Genomic DNA, 23,830 nt, shown 5'->3' with positions numbered 1-23,830 from the left:
AATCGTTCATCTGACAAACCATGCTGCAAGCTACACTCTTGAAGGGTTGGAAACGGGGGGGGGGGGGGGGGGGGGAGGGCGTGGTGGGGGCAGATTCGTTAGAACTTCCTAGACAAGCCAGAAGAATGTGCACAGGTGTGTAAAACTGAATGGAAATTTGCAGCACGCAGATCGAGGACTTGGATGTCATCTATCTTGAACAGAGCTTGGCATGCCACCACGTATTGACTAAGCTAAAGATCTCTGCCCCTACCCGCCTCTTGCCCCTAACACGTATCGCAATCCGAACATAGCGGCCTTATACAAGGCCGCCTGCCTTTTGATATCCAGTGTCAAGTGGGGGCCCAACGATCAATCTGTCGGTTGTCTTTGGGCCCCATCTGAGCTCACGAATCTCCGCATCCAGTAATATGGTGGTGAGAGTGGCTTCATCACCACGCCATTGCTCTATTCCTGCTGCATTCGTGCTGAATTCTGCGAAGCGCAGTGTCCAGATTCTGGCCAACTGTAATTAGGATTGTTACTCCGGACGAAGCCGGCTTCACTTGCGGACACATTCTCATGCCCCTCACTCGCACCAGCCTAAACCCATCTCCCACACCAAGCCATGAGCTCTTCCACAAAGGTAAAATCTTTGTCGTCAAATTCGTCTTACTGAGACAGCTGGGTATTTCATCAGACCAGTAGTTTCCCTTGAAAATCAAGTTGATGTCTACTCGTTCCGTTCACGACCTAACAGTCGACATAGAATGACAAATTTATAAGGCTTTGTCACGAAATATCAGTCAAAGTGGCTGCGGTGAATGCAAACTGTCCCAACACATGTCAGTAAGGAAAGAACTCCAGGTGGACCAGACTGGTTCAGTGGGCCTGAACGACGTAAGCCTTCAAGAGACCAGGCACCCAATTACCATGGGATAATTGTGGTGGGGTCTGCAACCCCACCTCCGCCCCCAGCACACCACCGCAGACAAAACGCCTGAATTTTTACCGCTCAGAATAAACAAAATGCCCGAGGAAGCAGGGGTCTTGCAGACCGTTGGCGCTGTCCTGGAGCTTATGCAGCGGGCGACAATTTGCTGACACAGTCTAGATAAGCAAGGAACGACGCGTCAGAACCTCGGAGATGTACCGATCTTTCTAGAGAACATTCCCTGCATTGTTTGATTCCAACTACTTCGATAAGGAATAGAGGCCTTGCCGCCCTGAGGCAGTGATTGGGCCACCGCTCTCCGTAGAAACTCGTTTTGCGGTGGCGGTGGTGGTGTTCGTGATTCTCTCCTCTCCTCCATCTTTGCAAAGGGGACAAAATCCTTGTTTTCCACCACAATTCCACATCTGGGCTGCTGTTTCCGTGCCCTTTGTTCAGCCTCATCTTCACTCTTACATTTCCATTCGTGGGTATTCCTTTCTTTTTTGCCTTATTTACTTTATGGCTTCGAAAAGACAATGGATAGGACATATTATAATCCAATATATGAATATTGTGTCATATGTCTTTCTTATATCATTCTTTTTCAACCTATTTTCTTGACTTGACACTTACGTTTGTGTTTCATGACATCGGTATTTGTTCTTTCTAGGTTCAGCCCAGCACCCACATGTCTAATAATTGTCTGTATGTGTATTACACTTTAATCTATAACAAGAATCGGTAGCAAATATAATGTGAAACCAGTCAAAGCTAATGTGTGCTATTGGGTAGTGAAACCGTAGCCATCGTCAGATTACCAGTCCACACCATTTAGAATCGATATTTGCACTGTTTCACGGCGTGCACACTTTGACACCAGTCAAAGCTCAGGATGGTGTCGTCTGGATCCAGTCAATCAACATTGAATTCTGCGTGCACTCCGATGCTCCATGGTTAAGACACGGTTCAGTTTGTAGCACTATCTTTTTGTAGCTTTAAGATATGCTTTTCTTGGAAAATTAATAAATATGAGGTTTTTATTTTTATATTTATTTATCAAATAAAGTTGATACATCTACAGAGCGCAATGTGGGAGATTTTTACCGTCACTATCAAATTAAGGTTGTCTCACAGTCTCCTATTTAGCAGTCCACAGTGTTCGAAATAAATGAAGAACAAATCCAATTAATTGTTGCATATTTATACAATTATTATTTTTATTTTATTTCATATTTTGTTTTGTTTTTCTTTGGTTTTGTGGTGTTTGGTGTTGTAAATTAAGTTTCAATTTGTGGTGAAGTGTTCCACCAATAACTTCCTGTTCGCTTTCTTTTTTTCTGATTGCATCAATCAATCAAAAACTTCTAATTAAAATCTTTTTACATTATTTATCTTATTAATGTGTCATAGATACTTAAAATTGAATACGTGATGCTAAAATGCTGCTACCACATTTAGAAATCAGCATACTAGGATAATCTCTCCTTATTCTTCTATCATTTTCCCTTCCTTGAATTATGTAGTAAAAATGTAAACACTTGTAGATAAAAAAATTCTCAAAGAAAGATAATACCTAATGTCTTATTGAAATTGATTAAGAAGTTTAAATTGAATAAAAATATTTTTTTATTATTTTTATTCTTATTATAGTTGTGTCTATTTTGGTTGGACCTTCCTGTTACAACAACATAATTGACATGAAATATTTCTGTGTTCAATATGAAATTATACTAAATTTGTAAATCATAACTTGAAATTCTAAAAAAAATCACTTGAATAATTCAGATTTTATTTTCTCTTGTAAAAATCTATTTCATTGTACAGTTTTCATCAATAATTGAAAATAATATAAAGGGAAATAAATAACAACGAAATACAAACCAACTTTCTTTCTACAGCTTCAATTTAATATTTATTTCTAAAAGAAAGTATACTCCCCCTTCCTCCCCAACACACACACACACAAATAAACAAATAAATAAATAAAAAGATGAAGGAAGGAAGTGGGGCCAATATTCAACCATCATGTACATCTAACATAAGCTGTGCATGTGGGTATTCTAAGAAAATTCAACCTTTAAAAATTAAAAAAATTAAAAAAAAATGTGAATAATAACACTATTCTATTGATTGTTAATTATTATTTATTAATTTGAATGTCATAGAATTCTTCTATTTATAGAACCTCAATACTAATCACTTTGTATTATAACTTTATCACTATTTATCTAATCATCTGTAAAAACTAGTTATAAAGCCATGTATGTATTGTAGATAAAAAAAGAATATATTGATGTTGTTTTACTAAAATGGATCAAATTCTGGATATTATTTAAAGACCTCAATTTTATAAAGATGCTTTTTAAAATATTTAAAAAATATTGTATACCATTTATACCAATAGCAATATCTTGTAGTATTTTAGATATTATTTTGATATATTGTAGTAACTTAAAAAGAAAATGACGTATGATTTATTTTTTTAATATTTTTTTAGAATTTATATAATTTTTTATTATTAAAATAAAATAAAAAAATACTTAAGTTTTTATAAGTGAAAATAAAAACTAAGTAAACATCTTTGAATTTTTTAAAAAGGCTTTTACTATAGGATTGAAGACTATCAATTATATGTCTTGTTTTGATACACATGTTTATGTAATTGTTATGTAAATTATTTATAAAATATTTATTTTATAAATTATGAAATTTTCATTGATTCTTTAAAATAAAACTCATTAAATTTTAGAACAAGAAAAAAGCTCAAGAAGTGTTAAGTTAGCCAAAGGTTCTCACTTATTCAACAAACTTGTAAGTAGAGGTCTAGTTCAATTAATTCTAGTCTAACAGATTTTTTTTTTTCAATATTATATCATTCTATATATATTTCTTATTAAACATTACATTATATATTTTTTTGTTAAAGCCTAATTAATGCTAATTCATAATTTAAGATACCACATACATTTAATTTTTTTAATACTTACATAAATATATATATATATATATATATATATAATACCTTGGCTTTAAAACATTTATATGTATAAAGTAGAAATTGTCTCTCAATTACTAGAAATAATTAAGTACCAAGTAAAGATTATTTAGAAAGTTGTGTTTACTTTCTTTTGGCTAAAAATTTTAACATTTTTCTAAAAACCAAATCTATATCTTATATTTTATTAATAATTTGGTTATCTAATAAATATCCATTTTTCATTTTTGATAGATTTTTTTATACATGTTGAAATTTTTTAATTTTTATTATTTTGCATGTTGGAAGAAAATAAACTACCAAGTTGCACTTATATTATAGAGGTACATACACTTATGCACATATGAAAGCAAACAACATAGAATTCATGCCTTTAAACCACTCTTACCTCCATTTCTCCCATCTCCTTTTCTTTTTATGAAATCTAGAAGGAGTAGCATCTGAAAATATTTTTGATTATTTCACTAAAAGTAAAACTTTATGTATTGAATTCTTATGTTCAAATTTTTCTACACATACTTAGAAGAAAGTTTAAAATAAATAAGGTTAAAACTTCTAATTTAAGTTTATTTTTTGATATGAAGTAATTATATAAATATATTAAAAATATTTCTAAAATAAATTGATCACAAAAAAAATGATTAAATAGGAATAATAATGTTTAAATAAAAAAAATTATAAAATCTTTATTTTAGACAAAGATGTTTCTAAAAAAACAAAACATTACAATTAGTAGCACTTTAGTTATAAAATCAAGTTGATTTCTTGGAAATTTTGTAATTATGTCCAATATATTTGCATTGACTACATCCAAACATTCTTTTGATTATTCCTATATCCTCCATAAAAATTCTATGCTTCTTTAGGCAACCAAATGGATGTTGTGTGAACAATGGTAGAATTAGAGCAATATCAATTTTGTTGTTGCTTGGTTTTGTCCAATATATAATGGATTGTATTGGGATGATGAATATAATATAAGTTATTTTTTGGACTTAAAGAATATGAAAGTAAGAAGTGTAATTGGCAATTGATTGTCTCCAATAGAGTAGAAAATTAGTTACATAGACACATTGAATTCCAAATAATTGCCACTAGTTACAATTGTATATACGATTTTATAAATCCAAGACATTTGATGATTACTTTGACAAACATTTGAAGATAGTATCAAAGAAGGGAATGATGCAGTAGGCATGTACAAATATCTATGATTATTTGATTTCTTACTTTATACTAGCTAACAATGGTACAATAATTACATTGGTGATAATACATCTCTCATTGTACCATGCCATGAATTGCTGTCAAATTGTTTTCAATATTGGAATCAATGGCATTTCACGAACTTTTAAGATCTAAAAGTTTAAAGATTTTGCAATATATGAAGTCATGTAGCTATATCGATTTCTTTCAAACTAAAACAATGTCCAATATTGTGGTCTATTATTCATTAAGTACTTTGCAGCTTCTTCAGATACAACTTAGATTTTGGAGAGTTCAAGATTGAAATCTAGAACAATTAGTGCACATGCTATTGTTCAAAGATTTTGTATAAGCATAGGATTCTTGAATTAGTGTTAGAAATTCTCTAGTAAATGGCACATGCAAAATGTGTGTTTGTATGTTAAAAATGCATGGTTGATAGCATCAATTAGACCTTTTTGCTAGTTGAACAAAAATGTGAACTTTGGAGGTTTAGAGTTCAATAGACACAATGCAAGAATTGATGTCTTTAGCTTCTACAAGAACCACAACTAATTGTCGTCATTTTTAGCATTCACATTGTTAAATGCAATAACAAATAGTTATTCCTCTATATCAATTATTGTAGCAATAAAAAATATTCCACAATGTTTTCTTTTCAAATGAGTATCATTTATGCTAATGACTAGTTCACAATATTGCAAACAATGTAAACTTGCATTATAGGTGACAAAGATTTTTAAAAAATAATTTTCTTCATCGACTTCCAATTTTGTAAAATTCATAAGATTCATTGTTTTGATTTGGTGATAATATGATTTCAAGTTGGTATAGTTGTCTTCATAGGAGCCAATTAACTTAGAAATAGCTTTCTTTCTTCTATGCCATGCCATGAAGTAGGATGCTAAAATGCCCTCATTATGACAAATATCTTTTTTGAATATTCTCTATTTGAACATTATCTATAGTTCTATATTGTGGTGTATCATCCATTTTATTTCTCACATTGCTTGCTATCTAACTAGCGCTTGCATGTCAACTGTCCAAATATTCAACGCCAATGCATGTATGTTCATAGATAAAGGTTCAAATGACAAACTTATTTGTATTTGCTCATTGAGATTGTAATGTATGCAATCTCCATTTATAAGTGTTATTGTGATACTTCAAAGTATATCTCATTTGATCAAATTCGATAATGCATGTTTCATAATGGTTGCTAATAGCATCTTATAATATAGCTTCCTTTAGTTTTACTAAAAATAATACCTTTAGTAAGAAAATTTGTCATTTTGAAATATAGTTTTACTTCAAAAGGTTCACAAGACATGTGGTTCTTGCAAGATAGTACTTTGTCTTGTTTCTTGCTCAAACACACTTCTTCAAGAATTCTTTATCCAAAAAGTATTTGATCTTCATAATACAACCAATGTTCACAAAGTCATGATTATTAGTGGGTATTAATTAGAACTAAAAGAGAAAGGTAAAAGTTTAAAACAATTTAAATAGTCAAAATGTGCTTCATGACCTTCTAAATTGACATGTTGTTCAATGCATAAGACATGGAAATGTACTACACAATACTATATTAACATTCAAAATATACACCAAAGTGCATCAGAAGCCAAAAGTCAGTTTAATATTACAACAAAACAAAACAAAACAAAAAATCAAAAAAAAAATCCATTTATGAGTATGTTTCTTCCTAAACAGGGACAGTGAGGATCGCGACAGAGGACTGGGGCAACAAAGACCATAGTTGCAAGGACCGGGACAGCTTCGACGAGACTAAGGCTCCGCAACAACTTTGGCAGAGGACTGCGGCTACTTTGGCGGGACAACAGCAAGAAGTAGTTTCTTGCCTATGCCGCCGAGGTGGCCGAGGAACAAAGTGTACAACTGTCGGGTCATGGGACTTATCCGAACTGCATGCTCGAGATGCCAGCATATTGAATTCTTCATTCGACTCGTCTTGAAACATGGACCAAGGAGTCTAACGTGTATGCAATCAAGTGTGAGGGTTGAAAAAGTTGACTTTCTCACTTGATCAGTCCCCAGGAAAAAGAGGATACATTGCAAGCCCAAGCACACTCCAAGCCCATGGGTGTGCCGCGGCGAGGTAGCAATGGAGAGGATGGGAGGGCTACCTCCCCACCTCGGGGTTCACACCACCTGGGGCACAGTGAGGGTTGTGGGAGTGTTGGACTCGAAGAAATGAGTCCTGGGTGCTTCATATGGAGGTCCCCACGGCCCATCTCTTCCTCATACTGGTTGCGAATTATATTAAGTTGGAGCATGGGACTCATCTCCTTAGCGTCCAGGTTGTTTGGTGATGACCCCCAAGAGACGGTGACTTGAGTCGCGAAGCGTCGCGACTCTGAGTGGCGGCACGACTGGATTGCGACCCCGAGCTTTTGTGGCTCGCCTTCAAAGGGGACTTGAGGAGGGTTGTTTAAATTGTACTTTAGTTGAAAGTAATATTCTTTGTAGGAATTTTCACGAGTGAAAAGGGGTCAACTTTGAAGACTGTTACAGCAAGTGGGTGGCCAATCTATTGATGCCCAAGTAAATTGACAGGTGGAACTCCCTCAAAAGGATGCACCATCGACTGACCATGATCTTCTGTGAAAGGTTTGAGTGTGAACATACCTGTTAGGACTCAAAAGATGGTAAACTATGTCTGAGCTGGGCAAAGTTAGAGGAAACTCTAGTAGAGGCTCATTGCAATACTGACATGCAAATCGTTTGTCAGACTTGAGTGCATGGGCTAAAGACTAATCAAACCTTCTAGTACCTGCTGGATCTAGCGAATACCTCTGAGAGCTTGTTGAGCGATCAAGAGCACAATACACAACATATAAGCCATTCATTTGGGCTGTGGTTGAAGGGTGAAGAAAAGAATATGACATGAAATGCAAAGATGTCGAGAGGAGAAGGAGGTGCTGATGAGTGTGGAAGACGAGAGAGTGGCTTAATTTATAGGAGCAACGTCAAGAACTCCAGCCACAATTCAAAAATCTCATGATCTCGAGCAAGGTTTTTTTTTTTTTTTTTTTTTTTTTTTTAATTTCTTTTTTGGGGGTGCCATAGCGGGAGGAGGGTGGCAGCGAGGCCTGCCGTAGAAAGGAGGAGGAAACTGCAAAAACTTCAATAGACAAGGGCAGAAATGGATTAAAAAAAGTTGAAATGGGACGCGAAAACGTGGCTTGGGCCCCATCCCAGTGCATGATTAGAAATTTCTTGATAAGTTCATAAGTATGTGTGCTATGATCAAGAATACCGGAGTATTCTTGATATTTCAAGACATTTCAGTGATACTTCTGTAACTTTTCCTAAAAAGAATATATCTATATGAGACTATATAAGGAAATTAGAGTAGAAATTAATATCATAATTCTCCAAATAAACTAGTAAATAAGTCATACTTTATTAATAAGAGGAATATGCCATATAAGAGGTATGCACTACAACCACACATTAATATGATTTCATTAAGTAAAAGTTAAATCATATATATATATATATATATATATTTAATAAAAGAATGTAAAAATATTTCAGATTAATATATTATTTAAAGCCTTATTAAATGATTTGTAAATAGGCATAGACATTATATATATAATATAATGTAATATTTTGTATAACATAAGAAATTTCTAAAAAAATAATCAAATGATTTCAGTCCATCTTTTATCCACTAAGAGACCGTTTAACATTTGATAATTTTGATTTAATTATTCATGCTATTATCATATAATTTATGTCTGATCATTTATTTAAAAAGACACCAGTTAAGGTTCTATTAATAATTTACGATATTATAATCAGAAGATGACAATCAATTGTAATTACTTCTAATAAAAATCTTCTAATGCTTAAAAAATCAGATTGGATATAAAAGGTAATATAAAAATATATTAAATAAATCTAAATTAGAAAATTTTAGAACCAATAATAAAATTCTTTCCTTCCTATTATATTAATTAAATTGATCATGTGTTTGATTTTGGTTTCTTTTTGAAATTTTTATCAAAGATTTTTTTTAAATTCATATTTTTTTTATTTTATAAATTAGGGTTATTTTAACCACAAAAATAATAAATTATAATATTTTTTATAACTGGGTTAAAAACTACTGTTGCAAGTACTTATTAGTTGATTATATTCCATGTCTAATTCTACTTCTTTGAAGTTTAATCTTATTTATTCTAATCCTTTAACATAAAGTTGCAAATCGGTTGAAAAATGAAATTGGACATAATTTTTGTACTTGAAACCAATTCTTATTTTTAACTAACACAATTTAATTCTACTCTAATTAACTATATCTTTTTTTTTTTTTTTTTTCATCTTTATACTAGCTTTCCTTCAATTGTAGCACTAAATTCACCTTAGAGGTAGTACAAATATGAATCTATCCATCTTAAACTTTGAGTAATTATATTTTAATTGGTAAAAAGATAATATAATTCATATAAGTATGATTTTGTAGACTTAATTTATTAAAACATAATTTGCAATAGGTTGAATCTTAAGTCTATCATTATTTTATTTATTTATTTATTTTGCAGCCATTTTTAAATCATTAAGTTTTTCTATTAATATAAAAATATTTTTTTAAATCTAAATGATAATTATCATTTTATATTTTTACTTAAAAATTAGTCTATTTTTTTTTCTACAAATGTAACTTTGTATAAGTCAATAAATATTTTCTTCTAGTTATTTATGTTTCAATTCAATAAAAAATACCAATTTAATTTTCTTCTACTATTATGTTTTATAAATCTTTTTATATAAATTAGTTCTATTTGCAATCTTTTTTAAATCTATAATTTAATATGTTTTCTTTGTTTTACTAAATCTATAATTTAATATTTTTACACTTTCATTTTTTTGGATGTATCACTTACATATTAGAAGGAACTTTTATCATATAGAATTTAAACTTGATAATCTTATTCATATAGAGTACTTTAATGAACCTAGTCTAAGATATTTTCTACATCTTCTTATGTTATTGAGCGAATTTAATAGCTCATATGGCATAATACTATTATTATTATTATTATTAATTTTTATTTATTCCAATTTTTTATCATTCACATATTTGTATTTCTTCAATTTATAAATTATTTTTCAATGTATTTGTATCATATTCATTTAAATAAGTAGATTGATTTTTTTCAAAAGGCGTGTCATTTTTGTCTTAGATATATTGATTATGACCATGATGTATTGACAAAACTTTAATTTCTTTAACAATTTATCCAAAAAAATTTCCAGTTAAATTTTTTCCTTTTCACTATTAAATCGCCTATCTTTTGTATTTTTTCTCAATATTATTATTATTATTACTATTATTATTTATTTACAATAAATTCCTTGTAAGTCACTTAATTTCTAAAAAATTCTAAATTTTGTTCATTGATTTATTTTATTTTCTCTTCTTCTTTATAATATATATTTTTTAGTTTATTTTTTAGTTTTTTCGTTTTTCTTTTTTAGTTTTTCTTTTTCTTTTTCTAATAAATATAACTTCCTAATTAATTCTTAAATCTATAATCTCTAAATTGGTATTTGGTACTTCTATCTTTCTTATTTAAATAGGTTGTTCTTATTAAAATTTTGGTCTTTACAGCTACAAACTACAAAATAATGTTTTACATTGCTAAAATCTACTGCCTAAAGTCTTTGTCTGTATTCTTTCAAACTTTTAAGTTAAGATAGGATGTTAAAATAATAACACATATTCTTGGCTACTACTCCTCATTTATCATGATGAAAATAAGGTCAACCATATACCATTATCTATTCTTACTTAAAATATAGTTTTTAGTTTTCGTTTAAATTAAAAAAAAAAAACAAAAAACAAAAACAAAAACCAACGGACACACAAGTTCAGAAAAGATAATAAAGAAAAATAAAATAGAAGAATAAGCCAAATAACTTACTACAAAGAAAAAAAAATTATTGCAAAATAAATCAAATTTGGGACTGGATCAAAAAAAAACAAAAAAAAAATAAAAAAAAAAATAAAAATACATCTTTAAAATAATTTAGAATAGAAACTAATTAGACTAACATGTAGTATAAAATACAACGGTATAAAATAGAAAACTCGTGTTCTAAATAATGTTTTAAGATGATTAGAAATATAAAGCCACAAGGTAAATAAATTTGTATTAAATTAAAATAATTAATTAATAACAGTAGAATTAAGTCACTTATGATTAATTAAAGTTGAAAATTTATAATACCAAGCTTTACATTGAGTTCTAATATTTTGTTCATTTGATACTTAAGATCTATTTAATATAAATTTTAGAGACGTATTTAATTCAATTTATTATAAAAAATAAGAAAATATATTTATAATTATATTTTTATTCATAATTAATTTTATGTATTTATTTATATATATAACTATGTATCTATCTATCTATTTATCTCTCTCTCTCTCTCTCTCTCTCTCTATATATATATATATATATTCTATAAATCAAAAAAATCCAAATATTCTCTTTTATAATTAAACCTTAATTTTTTAAAACACATATTAAAATATCATAGCGCTTGGATTTCCAAGTTATAAAAAGAATAAGATACTTTCATATTTTTATTTAAAAAATTAATATATTCTTTCTCAACACCAAGGCTACAATGTGTATAAATGAAAATCTAACTTTTACGTTTTTAAAGAAGTAAGATTAAAATGCATAATCGTATCAAATATTTTATTATTTAAAAATAAAGCTTTTGAACATTTTTATTGATCTTTTATAACAATTGATTGAGGAATTAATTTAGTTAGATCCTATATATATGGATAATATAGAAAAATTTATATTCTATAATGGAATAATTCATAATAATGATAATCAAGAAGCCAAGATTAATCAATAAATTACTAGATGCATTTTTTGGACTAAATATAAAAGCTTAGAATGTGGATATTTTATATCAAAAATTCTAATAAGAACTAAAATATTAAGATCCAATAAGTCTTAATATAGTAAAATAAATTATCATAGCTAGTAGTGAAATGTTTTATTTTTGATATATATATATATATATATATATATATATATATATATATAAAGTAGAATCATTAGAAAATTAACTGATATTAAAAATAAATCATCAAAAATTATAATTTTAGAAAAAAGAAATTTAAAAATTAAAATATTTCAGTTGATAACTTATAATTTTTTTTTAAAATATTAAAATTTTAAAAGGAGACAAATTCAAATTAATATGCTAATACAAATCCAATGTTTTCATTTTGTTTATCAAAAGAATTATGATGACACTACATTCAAGAGATTCTAATTTATAAACTTACTTTAGACTAAACTATTAGAAGTGATTCTTTATAAAATAAAGTAAAAAAATTATAGCTAAACTTTATATAGACTTTCTTCTTGCATTTAAAGAAAAAATAAGCTCTATGAACTATTCAAGAATAAGATAGTCATAGAAAAATTAACCAAATTTATATATTATTATTTTTTAAAGTTAATTTATATAATAAAATATAAGTTTATATAATAAAATATAATACATTCTTTAAATAAATATATAAATTTTCAATCTAAACTAGCAATTATATATAAAAATAAAATTTAATAAATCTATAATATTTACAATTTTAATTGATACTACCTATTGTTTTAATAAAGCTACTAAAAGTTAAATTAGAGTATTTTATATGTATTTTTATATTTATTTGTAACATAATTTTTATCCAAGTAATATGAAAATTTAGAAGTTAATCTTAGCTATCCAAATTCAATATGTAATTAAGAACTTTTGAATCCTTCTTATGCACAATTCTAATTTTTTTCTTCTTATTTAAAAATCTATCTTTTTTCTATAATAAAGTCTCATATTATCTTTATTTAACTAAATTGTAAAAATCTATTATATATAAGTAATTACTCTTAAATCCTTATTAAGACAAAAAAACAAACATTAGCAAAAATTCAACCAATATTTTTATGTGAATAACTAGACCTATATTATCTATAAAGCAATGTAATCCAAATACAATAACCAAAATATCAAAATCGTAAATTTTTCTTTTATCCTTGTGAAAAATCTCTAATTTTATCATCTATCTTAAGTAGAAAAAAGAAAAAAGAAAAAAATAAAAATAGAATGAATGTTGTATATATCAAAACTAGACAGACAATCATCAAAGTTACCAAACAAAAAAGTGGAATTAAGAGACTTCTTTCATAGTTGATTGGTGGAAAAATTTGGTGCTAAAATAAAAAATCCTTTTTCAATTATTTGACACATTATTAGTTTTACTAATAGAGCTAATAATTATCTTTAACTGACTTTGAAGAATAAAAGAAGTAGATGGAGCAATCTATCAATGAATTGGTGCACTTTTGACTTGCCATAGGATGTTATTAGGTCTTTTTATCACCTCCTATGAAATGTCACTTGTTTATTTAAGAAAAAAATTTAAACCATTTTTACTTCTTTTTAACACTACAAAATATAAATGGAGGTAGATTTGGAGCTTGCTTGCAAAGTTGTAGCTTGTGAAGATCAAGCTTTATAGATAAGATGAATTTATTGGAATATTCTTTATTTAGTTTAATATAATTTATATATTTTAATACGTTTATTATTGTCACATATTTCTTAAGCTTATAGTTGTTAAATATAAAACATTCAATTGTTGTAGAAAAAAGCTTAAAAATTTTATTTGCATATAAATTTTATAAAAATTTTATTTGCATATAAATTTTATAAAAAATTTATTTGCATGTAAATTTTATAAAAATCATTCAATATTTAAGTATAATACTATTTTAAAAAATTTACATAATAATAAAAAATGTGATAATAATTATATGTTTGAAGTCTTTTCTTTGCCAATAAAATGACGGTACCTATGATTGATATATTTTAAAACTTTTTAATTTATGTTTTGAATATTATATATATATGTATATATATATATATATATCAAAATACTTTTAATTTTTTTTATATAAATTGAATAAAAATATTTTTTAGCATTCTAATACTTAACAATGATATATTAATGAATTAAAAATAGTGATGAATTATCCATTGATTATTTTATCAAAAATGTTGCTTATCAATGAAGAGTTTAGATAGTGCATTAACTTCTATTAAGAAGACTAGGCTTGAATTTATTTAAGCCCTTAGTAGTAGGCATGATCAAGACAGTATTATCAAGGATAAGAACTCAATGAAAGCAAATAAACAAGTAAAACGTACTCAAAAAATAGAAATAGAGAAATATGTATATTAAAAATAAATTGGGATAGCTATTGCCAAAAGACAAGAAAACTAGAGACTCTTGAATCTAGACTAGAAGTAAGGAAGGAGTAGACAAGAATGAAGAAGACTTCATTCTTGCCTCTATATATACTATCTACCTAGGATCTATGTGACAACATTCTTTAGGATCTTCAAATACATGTTGACTTTGTATGACATATATCTTAACTTGCAAGATAAGTTTTTTATATGGATGCCACATAGTTAGCTTATTCTACAAGCTATCTATACAGGTGGCATATGGGTAGCTTGTTGACCAAGTTTCTAACCTATCAATCAACTACAAACATATATAAAGTCAAAACAGTGTGTAAGAAGCTTCTAAGAAGCTTTTCTAAAAGGTATAATGAAATTAATCTACTTTTACTTAGTTCTATCTATTCATATTATCTAGATAATAATTATACTAAATATATATTCGTGACATTACCTCTCCTTCTAGGGGATAAGTTCGACAAGGAGCAATGATCATATATTGAGAAAGTCTAAGATGAGGCAAATTATATTTGCCATGTACTTTGATCTTTGTTCCCTTTGAAGATAGTTAATAAGTCTTCTCAACCATCAATAATGTCTCATTTTAGGAAAAAGTCCACCCTATGATTTGATCATTCTTGAAACCTTAATAACGTCCTTCAAATAAAACATTTTTAACACCATTAGGAGTCATGTCTACATCGAATAAAATTACTAGACATTGAGAGTCTTTTTTCAAATCATGATTCTAAACACATTGAATCTCGCCACCTATTCGAAGAAAAATATATTGTTCTTGAAGATCTTCATCCCTATTATGTTGTCTTAAAGATCTTCATCTCTATTATGTTGTCTTGAAAGTTGTGATAATTAAAATGTCTCATTTAATAAGTCAGCAAATGATCGCTTTAGAGTTGAATTTGCTAGTTGTTGGTTCTCCATTTCTTTAATACCACAATTATAAAGAAACTATAAATAAGATTAGAAGGTAGAATGTAATTTTTCTTGAATTTTGTTTCTTTTATGGAAAAGGTTTGTTATCCTTCATCTTGATTTTGATGGATATTGTTGATAAAAAGCTTTGACTTTCTTTACTCCATTTATAAGATTTTTTGTTGGCTCCTATGTGCGTTCACTAATATCATATCCGTACTAGTAGACAAGATACTTTAACTTATTTTGGTGTCGCCTTGAATCTAAAATTTCTTCTATTTAATTTTTTTTATTATTATCCATTTCTATAAGAGGAGGTGGGACTTATCTTCTTCTAGGTAGATTTACAGTCTTGTATGGTTCAAGGAGAGATACGTGGAAGACATGATGGATCTTCATTGACTTTGATAGATGTAATTGATAAGCAACTAGATTTATTTGTCTACAAATAGGAAAAGATCTAAGCATGCAATAGTCCAACTTACCACAAAGACGAGTAGTCTTGATATTACAACAAAGTAACCATACTTTATTATCTACATTGAATTGTAGTTATTCTTTTCAATAGGCATCTGCGATGATCTTTTTTTTGTTCTTGAACTTCCTTTAATTGTGCCTTCATTATTGCATGTAGCTTCAACAAATGATTTGCCAAACCTTCTGCGACAAGATTATCAATTTTTGAAAAGTAAAAAATATCAAGTCATAGATGATAACCATAATTGGTAAAAAAAAGATATTTGTTGTGTAGAAAATTACATCATATTATTATAAGTAAACTCTACTAATGGCAAGAGGGTTCTCGCATCATCTTGATGATACTTGATTGTATACCTTAAGTAATGCTCCAAAACTTAATTTATGCACTTAGTTTGTCTATCAATTTGAGGATGAAAGTTTAAAGAAAGCTTTATATCTATCTTTAGAATCTTAAAAAAGATTCTTCAAAATCTTAATACAAATTGAGTCTTCCTATCTAATATAATATCTTTTGGTAATCTATGATATCAATAGATATTATCAAGGAAAAGCTTGGCAATTTCTTCACTTGTGATAAACTTTATATTTAGTATAAAATGTGCCATTTTAGTAAAATGATCTACTATCACAAATATAGAATTAGACAAAGCTTAGATTTTAAGATTTGTAATAAAATCCATAGAAACAAAAGACCATGGTTGTTCTAAAATAGATAATAGCTGAAGAAGTCTATAAGATCAATGATAAGGAATTTTTGACCTTGAATAAATGTCACATGATTGAACAAAGTCTTTTACATCCTTTATTTGCAACCACCAAAAATCTTTAGATAGTAACTCCAAATTTTTTTTGTGTCCAAAATGTCTTGCTATTGAAAAATCGTGATGTGCTTGAAAAACACATAAACGTGCTTCTCCTTTTGGAATATATAGGCGTCCTTTGAAGTAAAGTAGATTGTTTTTGAACTCAAACTTGGAAGTATTGTGATACTTACAAGAAATATTCTTGATATCATAAATAAAAAGAATAGAAGACATTCTTGATTGAATTTGCTTGAAAAAAGCTGAATCAATAGTCAATGTTGATTTCACTACTTAAAGATGAAATTATTATGGCTTCAATAAAATTATCCTTTATTGATCAAAAGTCGCATCTCTTTCTTTTGGTACAAGATAAGAACATCTAAAAAGGGCATTGGACAAACCTTGCTATTTTTCTAATTAATAAGTGATATTAAATTCGAATCTTAACAAAGATATGCTCCAATAAGCTTGATGAAAATTCAAAATATGTGTTGACATAAAATATTTAAGGTTCTTGTGATCTGTATATATGGTAATTGGACTAGAAGCGCCTTCCAGATAATGATGCCATTCTTGAAAAGAATCCACAATTATAAGAAGTTCTTTGTTGTGGATCTCATAGTTAATCTTAATTATTGAGAATTTCTTGGAATAGAAAGCTATTAGGTGGAACTTGTCATCTTCTTTTATTTGTGACAAAACAACATCCATGGAAAAATTTTATGTATCTATTTTTATAAAAAAATACCTTAAAAAAGTTGACAAGATATAAGATTAATACAAAAATAAATGACAACTTCAAAGCTTCAAAAGATGCTTCAATTTCTTTGCTTAAATCAAATTTGACTTTGCATGTAAGATGTATAAGAAAAGCCACAGCTTGTGAAAAATTCTTAATGAAGATCCAATAATAATTGACAAAGCCCAAAAAATATTGCACATTTCTTACTATTCTTAAAATCTTCTAATCTATAATAGTTTGAATCTTCTTTGAATCCATCATAAGTCCTTCATTGAAAATCATATATCCTAGGAAGTCAACTTGAATAGTTTGGAATACATACTTTTCCAACTTGGCATACAATCTTGCATCTCTAAATTTTTGTAACACACAACAAATATGAACTTCATGTTCTTTTATATTCTGAGAATAGATTAAAATATTGTCTAAGTAACAGACAACAAAATCATCTAAAAATTTACAAAAAAAATCATTCATAAGATTTTGAAAAGCAACTAGTACATTTGTGAGTCCAAAAGGCATGACATTATATTCAAAGTACTCACATCTTATTTAAAATACAGTCTTCTATTCATCTCCTTCTTTAATGCGGATCAAGTTGTGTACTCCTTGTAGATTATTTTTTATAGATCTTAGTTTAATCTAGTTGATCAAGAAGTCCAAATATCAAGGATAAAAGGTACCTATTCTTAATGATAATCTTGTTGAGCCTTTGATAATCTATGTACATTTGCACTGATCCATTTTCTTCACAAATAAGATAGGAGCTCTTCCAAGAGATTTTGAATGGCATATAAAATTCTTGGCTAAATTCTTATTGATATACTTCTTGAATTTAGCAATTAATTTTGTGATAAAGTATAGATTGGACCAAATGGTGGCTAACTTCTTTATTTAAGGTCAATTGAACAATCATATGGATGATGCTCCAAGAGAATATCTACATTCTTTTTTTCAAAAACATCTTAAAAATCTTGATATTGATTTGGAATACTACTTAAAATCTTTTCATCATTAAAAATGGATGTGGCATAAATAAAAAAAGGTGATCCTTCTTTTGTAGCATTTAAGAAAGATTTTGTACTTACAAGTACGAGTTTGATTATACTAGACTTATGGCTTTCTACAAAAATCTTAATAATTTTTTAAAGACAATCAAGTTTATCAAAAATCCAATCTATAAGAAGATTATACTTTTTTAGCCTTAATAAACCTAAAATGATTGGTTACAAAGAGACCTAATTATATTAAAAATTATGCAATTATTATGATCATTTATTGCTACATCTATAGAAAGTACTTCATGAGTAATATCTCTAAAAGATAATGGATGTGCTTAACTTCTCCATAATATAAACATAATCTTTTTTTATGACAATAAGTCTTTTCTTATTCAAGTTGAAGTTTAAAACATACTGCATCAATTTGCATGTCTTCTACTTTCAAGTGTTTAAAATGAAAGATTACTTGTATTATCATTGAATTGTTATAGCATAAAAGTTCCCTTGCGTGATTCTTAGATTAAAACTCAAAAAGCCAATTGTTACATTTTATAGCAAAATCAATTTTTTGATTCAATATTTGAGGATTAGGTAAGTTGAACATCAATTTCTTTACCTCATATTGTAATTTATAGAAAAAATAGTTGATAAAAGCAGCATCATCTCACTTAACATCACTCCGTAGTTATCAAAATTGTGAAGCATATGATGTCACTCATTGATTGTTTTGTTGCAAGATATGAATTTTATTGATTGCAATATGAATTGCATCATATTCTCTATACATGGATGAAAAATCTACTAAAAAATCTTTCAAATTATCCAATATTAGATCTCATCCTTCAAAAAAAGATAAAAACCATGATATTATCAAACTTTATAAAAGTGTACCAATGAATCTAACTTGTAATCTTGGAGTTGAATAGCTTTGAGATTGAAGTTCAATCACAAATTGTAATTGATTGATAAATTCCAAAAGTTAGATCTTATGCCATCAAACTTCTTGGACAAGGCAATTATGGATTTTTTAATACTAAAAGAATGTTCTACTATAGGAAAGGGAATGTAATTTGGTATAGATATTGAAGTGGCTCCAATAATATCTGTATCTTCACTTTCTACCATTTTAGTTGCTCCAAGTCGCGATAAATTAAGTTGATGCATCACAAGCATTAACTCCCTCAATTATTCTTATATTTATGCCATTATACTATTTATTTCAAGAAGCTCTACCATGATAATACTTAGTAAAAAAAATATCTAATATTACTCAAGATAAGCAAAAGAGAAGACTTGAGAATAAAAAAAATACTAAGAACAATATTGGTTTGGAAGAAGGTAATCTGCAACTTCTAATATACTTATGTCTTATCAAGAAAAAAGGATAATCCAATCTTAATCAAAAAAAGTAAAGCTCTAATATTGTAAGTGTATTCTTGCCAATTTGTCAAGGATAAGAACTCAATGAAAGCAAATAAACAAGTAAAACTCTCTCAAAAAATAAAAATAGAGAAGTATGTATATTAAAGGAAAAATTGGAATGGTTATTGCCAAAAGATAAGAAAACTAGAGACTCTTGAATTTAGACTAGAAGCAAGAAAGGAATTGATAAGAATGAAGAAGGCTTCATTCTTGTCTCTATATATACTATATATCCAGGATCTATGTGACAACATTCTATGGGACCTCCAAAAATGTGTTGACTTTGTATGACACATATTTTAACTTGCAAGGCAAGTTTTTATATGGATGCCACATAGTTAGCTTGTTTCGCAAGCTACCAACACATGTGGTACATGGATAGCTTATTGATTAAGTTTCTAACCTATCAATCAACTATAAATATATATAAAGTCAAAATAGCCTCTAAAAAGCTTCTAGAAAGCTTTTTTAGAAGGTATTATGAAATTAATCTATTTTTACGTACTTCTACTTATTCATATTACTTAGATAATAATTATACTAAATATATATCTATTATAGGTATTTATTACAAAGAAATTATAGACTTAAGCAAACAAAAGTTACAATCAAAAGAATTACACAATCTTAATATGATGGAAGTTGAACGTAAAAGAATAGATAGTACTACTTCTATAGAATTAGGTTATGTAAATGTTCTTCTTAGCTTGAGTAATGCCATGAAATGTTTTTAGAAATATCCTTCTATATAGACAATTGTCACGGACATACTCATAATTACATATATAAATATGTAGAAATAAGTAAAAGTAGGTAAAAATAAGTTAATTCTATAGTATTTGATATGAAAGCTTCCTAAAAGCTTCATAGATGCTGCTTTGACTTCATAGGTATCTTTAATTGACTTTTTGGATTAGAAACGTGGTCAACAAGTTAGCCATATGCCACACATGTTGTTAGCTTGAAGACCAAGCTAACTATGTGGCCCACACGTAGAAAAACCTGCCTTATAAGTCAAGGCATGTGTCCTACAAAGTCAACACATATTGGAGGTCCTATAGAATGTCGCCACGTAGCCACTAGTTAGATAGTATATATAGAAACAAGAGTGAAGCCTTCTTCACTCTTGTCAACTCCTTTCTTGCTTCCAGTCTAGTTTCAAGAGTCTCTAGTTTTCTTGGCTTTTGGCAATAGCCATTCCAATTTCTTTCTTAATATACATATGAAGTTATTTCTATTTTATCATCTTTCCTTGAGAGAAGTCTCACTTGTTTATTTATTTTTATTATGTTCTTGTCCTTGACAACAATAGTTCAAATTTTCATCTATGACTTATTAAATTTAAGCAAGTTCTATCATATTAAAAAATAAATTGACGATTGAGAAATCAATGTCATTTTATGTACCATTATTTGGTGGTTATTTATTTATTTATTTATTTATTTTTGATAATCTTAATTTTTAGTTTTTTTTAATATTTATATTTATTTTTTATTTGTATCTAATTATTGTCTTTTTTTGTAAAAGTCATGCAACATAGACAATTCCAATTTTAAAATTATAATTGTTGCTATGGAGGTAGCTACAACATCAATTTGGACTACAATACAATTAACAATTCATAGAATTTTATAAAAGATTCAAACAAGCAAAACACTAAGAATATGAATCTTGATAATTTTAAAACATAAATGATAGTTGAAGAAATATTTTCTATCATTTATTCACTTACAAAATATGAATAATTATTTCAAGAAGTATTTATTTAGAAGCTTAGAAAGAAGAATATATTTAGATCAAAGCATAGTCTTTATCATATTAAGCCACATAAATTTCACTTGTAGAAACAATCTTCAACTTTGATAATGCAAGAAGTTCTTAAATGCTTTTGTCAATTTTTTTCAATTATTTGTTTTAACTTTTTTATATGTTTGCAATTTGGGACATAAAAATTTGAAGAAAAATCTTCATAATAAATATCACAAGGCAATTAATGGATGTACCTAAATAAATTGCCATTGTGTTGAAAAAGCTTGGAACTGGAGACACTTATAACTGTACAAGTGAACTTTTTGGTATACATGACTCAATAAGCCTGAAAGTTTGTAAGCAATTTATTACCACTTTAATCAATATTGCTTTGCTTTTACATTTAAAATGACCAAGAGGATAAGCCTTATCAAAAGTAAAACTTGGGTTTGAAAATATCTATGGCATATCATAATGTTGTAATACTCTTCATTGTTTTTATATTTGATTTGCTCTACCTAGTAGATCCATATCAACAAATTGATATGATCATAACCACAACTATTCAATAATAATTTAAGCCATTATAAATCACAAAGCTTATTTTATAAATGCATCCTTAAATCAATATATGATTCTTGTGTACTTCTAATGTCAAAACACTTCAAAGATATGATTGAAGGAGAAGATTAAATGGGGCAATAATAAAAATTAAAGGTGTTGATATTAGTGAGTTGATTGTAGCTAATGTAGGATAAATTGGTAATAAGAACTTGATTATGTCTTCGCTTAGAATCCAACTTCTCAAACTATATGATGAATTTAACTTTAAGCACTCATCAACATATATTGTAGTTGAGCATTCATTTAGAATTTTAAAAAGAATGTGGAAGATTTTTTTAAAATCCTATCACAAATCCTAATTTGATAAAAAATTCTCAGCTTGATATTGACTTGTTGTTTGCTTTATAATATTGTCATTGACAAAAATGATCTCATTGATGAGTCTGTTGTTCTTTGGAGACACCATAACTTAGGATATAGACAACAATTAGTAGAAAATCTACCTTAAAATGATAGTGAACAATTGCAAATGGCAATTGCAAGACATTTGTATCAATTGGAAGTAATATGCTTCAATGAATAAAACTTGAGATCTATTTTGTCACATAATAATTTTCAATTCAAATATCACATGTGTTTTTATGATTACTAATTAAAGAGAATGCATAAAAAATCATAGAATATATAAAAAAAATCATCCCTTTATGGTTATTTTGAAGAATTGATCCATACTATGAGTTTTATGTACTTTGTTTATGGAAATAAATCATAAACAATAGCTTAGGTTACTTAATCATAAAATCACCAAAACTTTACACCTCAATCTTAAAGTAGATCTTATAAGGTTTCCAAAATAATCAAAATCAATAAAAACGGACTTCATATGAAAAGATATGTCAAATCAAAGTTTTGATGTAATTGTGAAGTTTAAACTCCTTTTTTAAAATTCGTCCCTAGACTTGCACACTTTTTTGTTTTTTTCATCCTCAATTGAAACATATCTCATTTCAATCATGCTCTTCACTGTTAAGTGCCATTTTTGAAATGGTATCCCGCTTAAAGATTGGATGATTTTTGCAAGTTACATGAGGGTGAAGTTTTCAAATTTTTATCCACAACAATTGAATTGTTTTATACTTAACAACTACAAGCTCAAGAAATATGTGACACAAAACGTTAATGAGTTAGAATATGTGAATTACATAAATAAGGAGGGTAAAAAAAATTCATGTTCATGAATATTGTGCAAGTAGGCCCCAAGTATTGTATAGTGTGGGTCTTAAGCTCCTTGCCTGCCATTCAAAGACGGGATCCATAATGTAACCATTTTCCTCATCCAATCAGTGCAAAGGGAAATACCCTTTTTTTTTTTTTTTTTTTTCCGTATCTCAATCCCCACGTTGTAAAACTCAGGGTTTTGTGCACAAAAGCAACCCTGAAACCCTAAATTCAATGCTGTGGCGGCATGTGCAACGAAAAGCGGAGATCCCAAGGGGAGACGATGTGTGGAGGAGAGAGGTGGAGGTCTGGATCAGGCGACAAGTGGGCACCGCAGCAGCAGCAGTGAGAGAGAGTGTGAGAGAGATGAGCATCATGCCGTCACAGGGGTGGAAAAGCAAGACATTTCAGAGTCCAGTGGGGGAGACATGTTGCAGTGAGACTCTCACAGTCGGCGATGACGAAGCCGAAGCCGAAGCCGAAGACAAGGAACACTGG

General features: G+C 28.3%; 1 long non-coding RNA gene across 1 annotated transcript; it reads right to left on the bottom strand.

Moving 5' to 3' along the window:
* Positions 1-5,716: 5,716 nt before the first annotated feature.
* LOC141045443 (uncharacterized) lies at positions 5,717-7,425 on the bottom strand. Its single transcript, XR_012217591.2, has 2 exons — positions 7,158-7,425; positions 5,717-6,527 (listed from the first exon to the last, which is right to left on the bottom strand). It is a non-coding gene; the product is annotated as an uncharacterized LOC141045443 (long non-coding RNA).
* Between the last annotated feature and the right edge of the window lie 16,405 nt (positions 7,426-23,830).

The sequence above is a fragment of the Physcomitrium patens genome, chromosome 5, assembly GCF_059467195.1.
Source record: "Physcomitrium patens ecotype Gransden chromosome 5, ASM5946719v1, whole genome shotgun sequence".
NCBI classification, from domain to species: domain Eukaryota; kingdom Viridiplantae; phylum Streptophyta; class Bryopsida; order Funariales; family Funariaceae; genus Physcomitrium; species Physcomitrium patens.
Note: the sequence above shows the minus strand (reverse complement) of the source record. Positions and strands in the feature narration are given on the sequence as shown.